Genomic DNA, 6,092 nt, shown 5'->3' on the forward strand with positions numbered 1-6,092 from the left:
GGCTGAACATGAAAATATAGTCTTCTACTCCTTTATCCTGCATTAGCTTCTGGTAGAAAACAGACAGAATAACGTTTGGTTCAGAAAAGCCTGACAGATTTATGTCACACAGTCACTTAACATTCATGGACTCACAAATTTTGGCTTGCAACAGGGAAGGCTGTTCACTTTCAGTCGACTCAGTCGGTACAACAAAGGTACTATGGAACATTATGCCCTCGTGTGGCTGAAGATACATCTAATCACGCCTGTAAGGCAAATTAAAGTGACACCCATTTTTCACATCAAATCCTGTCTGCAATCGGCCTCTGTGGGAGGAAAGCTGTGTTCTACCGCTCTGCTGGAGAACACAGCTTTCCTCAGGTGGCAGACATGATGCTCAGAAAGCCTCCTGTTCCACTTGAGGGCAGCAGCTCCCCCACCAGGGCGCTGAGTTGTTGCCTTGCAGCGAAACTTCACCTCTGGCGAGCATGTGCAGTGTCCCCCTGGGTCCAGCGGACGCGTTACGGGAGGAAATTCAGACTACTGTTGAAATGAGCTTTTCGAGCGGCCCCTGTTGAGGACACAAACAAAGGTTGGTACAGCCACTACTTTGTTGTCCAGAAAAAGGGGGGCGGACTTTGCCCTATTTTGGATCTGCATGTGTTAAACAAGTATCTGCGTATGTACAGGTTCAAAATGCTAACAGTCAAACAGATACTGGATACAGTCAGTCCCGGAGGTTGGTTTACTACGATCGATCTCACAGATGCTTATTTCCATGTGAGAATCCATCGCGATCACAGGTGGTTCCTGCACTTTGCTTTCGAAGGGAAAGCCTACGAGTACATGGTTCTGCCTTTTGGGCTAGCTCTAGCTTCCCGCACCTTTTCAAAAGGTGTGGAAGCCGCGCTAGCCCCCCTCAGGGAGGAGGGCATCCGGATCCTCGCTTACCTAGACGACTGAGCTCTGGTAGCGAGTTTCTGAACACAGGCAGAAGCTCACACTGCATGGGTACTTTCCAACGTTCAAACCCTAGGGGTTTCCATGAACTACAGAAAGAGTTCTCTAGTTCCAAGTCAGAGTTTCTCCTTCCTCGGGCTGGAAATTTGCTCTCGGTCAAGCAGAGCGCGTTTCTCGGACCAGCGTATAGCCGCGCTACGCAGCTGCTTAGTGCGCTTTCAGCTGGGAGCCAGACTGACACTCCGCAGAGCTCTACAGCTGCTTGGGATGATGTCTTCCTCCATAGCCGTGGTGCCTCTTGGACTGTTAAAAATGTGACATTTTCAGCTTTGGGTCCGCTTTCACCATCTCCATCCTTCACGTCATATCCACTGGAGGTTGACGGTCACCAGAGCCTGCATGGTAGTTCTCCTCCCATGGAGGGAACCCGGGCTGGTCTGCCAGGGTTCCCCTATTGGGAGGGGGTCAGAACGCACAGTGGTGACCACAGATGCTTTCCTCAGAGGCTGGGGGCTCTGTGTGGGGGTTTGGCGGTGAGGTGGTTTGGTCCTCGACCCAGTCAAGGTTCCATATCAACTTTCTGGAACTGTTAACCATGTTTCTGGTCCTGAACCACTTCAGTCGTCACCTGAGAGGACATCATGTGCTGGTGCACACAGACAACACAACTGTGGTGTCATATGTAAACAGACAGGGAGGAACACGCACTCTTCCTCCACTGAATCTGACCCACACATTGCTGCACTGGTGCAATCTGAATCTCCTGTCTCTCAGAGCAGCTTATGTCATTGGGTGCCTCAACCACGGGGCATACTTGCTCTCCAGGGGCGGACCTCTGTCAAAGGAATGGAGGCCCCACCCCGAGGTGGTGTCCCAGATCTGGCTGAGGATTGGCAGGTCAGTAGTGGATCTGTTTGCATCAAGCGCAAACACACACTGTCCCCTGTTCTTTTCCCTAACGGATCAGACTGCTCCAATAGGATCGGATGCTCTGGCGCACCGTTGGCCCAACACTCTCCTCTACGCATTTCCTCTGGTGGAACTGAGTCCAGCAGTACTGGAGAGAGTGTGCAGGTCGAGCAGGTCTCTGATTCTGCTGGCTCCTCAGTGGCCCACAAAGTCTTGGCACCCGGAGATCATCAGTCTGATGATAGCCCACCCATGGAAGCTCCCCATCAGACAGGACCTTCTGTCACAGACACAAGAGGAAGTGCTGCACCCGCGCCCCCATCTGTCGAAGCTGCAGACCTACCTACTGAAAGGCCCAACCTGTTAGCTAAAGGTCTTCCCCCGGCTGCGGTGAATACTATTCAGAGCTCAAGAGCATGCTCCACTGGGGGTTTATATGCCTATAAGTGGAAGGCTTTTGAAGTGTAGTGTCTGAGCAGGTCACTAGTCCCCTCACAGAGCATCATTGTGGACATTCTGTCATTTCTACAGGATCTGCCGGACAAGGGCGTGTCATTCTCCACTTTAGAGGTCTACCTGGCAGCCATTTCAGCTTGCCATGAATCTTTTAATGGAGTTTCTCCTGGCGCTCACCCTTTAGCCGTTCAATTCATGAAAGGGGTTTGCAGACTGAGACCCATTATTAGATTGTCTGTCCCTTCTTGGGACCTCACTTTGGTGCTGGAAGCTCTGTGTGGTCCCCCATTTGAGCCCATTGAATCGATCAGTATGAAGCTTCTGTCTTATAAGACAACTCTGCTCTTAGCCCTTGTATCAGCTAAAAGGGTGGGTGAACTTCATGCTCTTTCAGTTTACCTTTCCTGTCTGAAAACGTCATCAGAGGGAGCTAGGGCCACTCTGCATCCGAATGCTGCGTATTTGCCTAAGGTCATCCCGCTCAACTACGGTTCCATGACCATAGAGCTTTCAGGCTTCAGTAGTCCTCCTTTTGCTTCTGAGGAGCAGAGGAGACTGCAATGTCCGTGCCCGGTTCGTGCTCTGCAGGCTTATATAGATCACACTCGGAGTATCAGAAAAAGAGACCAACTGTTTGTGTGTTTTGCCAAACCCTCCATGGGTAAAGCTTTGTCAAAGCAAAGACTTTCTCATTGGATTGTGGAGGCCATTCCCCTCCCAGCTGCCCCTAGGGGTCAGGGCACACTCTACTAGAGGTGTGGCTGCTTCTTGGGCATTGTTTAAAGGTGTTTCAGTTGGTAACATTTGCTCAGCTGCAAGCTGGACTACACCCCACACCTTTGTGAGGTTTTACCGCTTGGGTGTTTTGGCCCCTTCGGTGGCCCCTGCGGTTCTTTCTGCTGGATCTGACTTGCCATCTTAGGTTGCAATCTCAGCCCAGGTTTGATTGCTGCTCATGGGGCGGTTCGATAAGTCCCATAGAACCTTCATTGTACCGAGTGAATCGACTGAAAGGGAACGTTAGGTTATGCATATAACCACTGTTCCCTGAAGGAGAGGAATGAGGTACAACGCAGGGCTGCCCCATTTCACAGCCCAGCTCGGTGAAGAGCGGCTATCAAACTGAGGAACGACAGTGACATGGTCGCTTATAAGTGGAGAGCGGGGCCTCCACACAGCGTCACTTTCCTTTGCCTTACAGGCGTGATTAGATGCGTCTTCAGCCAGGCCACATGAGGGTGTGATGTCCCATAGTACCTTTGCTGTACCTCGTTCCTCTCCTTCAGGGAACAGTGGTTATAACCTAACGTTTTTGTTAGCATCCAGGAACTCCTTCAGGCTTGTGGTATTTGTGGAGATAAAACATATACGTTGCAGAGCAAATGGAGTCAGTTGAACCGCGTTGATGATAGATGTCCAAATATTAGGATACTCCAATTCCTGCCGAATGAAACTACCTTCACCTCCTGCTGAGTTCTACGTCCTCAAACAGGAGCATCTGAGCTTTTATTTCCCAACAGAGACATTCATTCCTAGAGACCTCTGAAAATGTATTAAAAATAAGAATACACTTGAACTTTAAGTCAGTAAATAGATTAACTGTAATGTTGCTTCACTGCATGTCAACAGGATTTCAGATGCCTTTTCAGCGTTCTTTTCCCTTCCAATGAAAGTTTGTTCAGTTCTCATGGGTCTTGGAAGCAGCTAAATAATATGTTCAAGCTGACTGGTTCAATAGAGAAACAAGTGAACTAATGAATGAAATTAGAAAGATCTTTTGGTGAGTTCATGTTCTTTCCCCTTTAGTGATGATTTCAAACCATTCTTAATAAAAATAAAATACATTCTAAAGGCCACAAAACATTTCATTTTGTTTTTCGTCATGTGATTAAGTACGACTCTGGGAAGTTTCAAAAATTAAAATCTGACTTTTTATCAAATGTCTGCACAAATTAGCCAGATTGTCTCTTAAAAAGTTGTAAATTCAAATGAATTCAGGCTCCTTGTGCACATTGCCTTCTCACAAATGTCTGCTTCTGTTTTTGTGCCTTTTAATGTTTAATCAAGCTTTATTCAAATGCCAAACATGCGGAGGAATATGAGTAATTTATTTTCAGTATCTCAGCTATATGACAACTGTGGGGTATGGAAGAACAAATCATAGAGGAAAAGATCTGAGTGGGAAAAAAAAAGAAAAAGCACATTCACAGTGACAGTTAATAATCTCTTTTGATAAATTACTTGTGTCAAAACAGGCCGAAATGAACAAAGAAATAAAAATGTGTAAATGGATGGTGAAAGCAACAGACATGTGGTGACTTTATTGTTTAATTAACTAGTCCTGATCTGGCCATTGAGTGAAAAATCCAATTACCTTCCCCCTTTGCATGTCAGACAACAACAACGACTGCAGTCAGTGTCGACAGAAATCTATTAACCTTCTCCAGTTTTACTCACCATAACAGGAGGGATTTCACAGATTGGGAAAAATTAGTGACTATAAGGATTTTTATAACTTTTTTGCATGTCAGCAGTGATCAGAAGCTGTTAATAAATGAAGTCACCATGTGACTTCTGCATGAAAACTTTGCTTTTGTTTGACGAATGAAGGAGGGAAAAAAGAGACCAGCAAAGCTGCAAATAGCCACCCTTTGTTACTTTTAGAAGCTTATGAGTAGTTGAGGGTTAAAGTATTGTCTCGTTAAGAAAGGGCCACAACTATAGCTCCCTCCCTGCTCAGCAGCCATCTTCTGACAGTCTTCAAATGGATTCTGCCCCGGTGCTCCAGCACACACCTGTCGGCACCCGGATAGAGAGAGAGAGAGAGCACGGCCTGCCTCGTCCTTTTAGATTTGAGTCATTATTTCATTACTCATGCTGTGCTTACATTTTGTCTCGCCTCAGGCATCCCATAAGCACCCCACTATGGCCACACACACACACACACACACACACACACACACACACACACACACACACACACACACACACACAAAAACACTATGTTCTTCATTTTTTCTATAAGAAAAGAACAAGTCTGATGTGAAAAATGAATAAAGGAGCAGTTGTTTGTTTCGAAAAAAAACCTGCAACTGAGCTATGAGCAGACTATGGCTACAAAGAAAACAGAGTGAGAAGGAGTTACCCCTTCTTTCCACAGGAGCCGTCAGCAGCACATTACTGCAGCAGCACGTCATAGCTGCTGATAGGAACCACTGTGGTCAACAGAACCTTTTCCACCAGAGCCGTCAGCAGCCGTCAGCAGCGTGAGTCAGCTGCGTCTCAGGAGCAGCAAGTCGCGGCCCTTACACGCCGGTTCTATTTTCTACGCGCAACGCCTCTGAAACGGGTCAAGTTTGACATTTTTGGGGAAGGAATGACAGGAAATTGGATGCGGAAATGGAGCGAAGCTCCTGAGATTTTCAGAATAAAGAAACGTACTGCCTTCCGGTTGCTTTACTTTAAAGAAAGTTACTAACTGTGCGGCCCCGTGAGAAGTTATCTCCTAGCTAGCGGTCTCCTTTGTTTTTCAGGTCCGTATTGGCGATTATAAAACGGACACAACATAAAACACAAACCTTTTGGAGCCATGTTGTAATTTTCTCCTGCTTGTTGTTGTGTTTACTGATGAAGTCACTCGTGTGACTTCGTGCTCGGTCGGTGACAGCTGCTCCCCTGCTGCTTCACGTCTCGTGGGAAGGGCCAAGCAGCAGCTTACGCGAGCAAAACGTGCTGCTGCAGTAACATGCTGCTGACGGCTCCGGTGGAAAGAAGGGGTTAGGAAA

The 6,092-nt window shown here is 47.2% G+C and overlaps 1 pseudogene; it reads left to right on the forward strand.

Annotated features, from left to right (window-relative positions):
• Nucleotides 1-989: 989 nt before the first annotated feature.
• On the forward strand, nt 990-3,229 carry LOC139071418 (uncharacterized; annotated as a pseudogene).
• The last annotated feature ends 2,863 nt before the right edge of the window (nt 3,230-6,092 follow it).

The sequence above is a fragment of the Nothobranchius furzeri genome, chromosome 8, assembly GCF_043380555.1.
Source record: "Nothobranchius furzeri strain GRZ-AD chromosome 8, NfurGRZ-RIMD1, whole genome shotgun sequence".
NCBI lineage: Eukaryota > Metazoa > Chordata > Actinopteri > Cyprinodontiformes > Nothobranchiidae > Nothobranchius > Nothobranchius furzeri.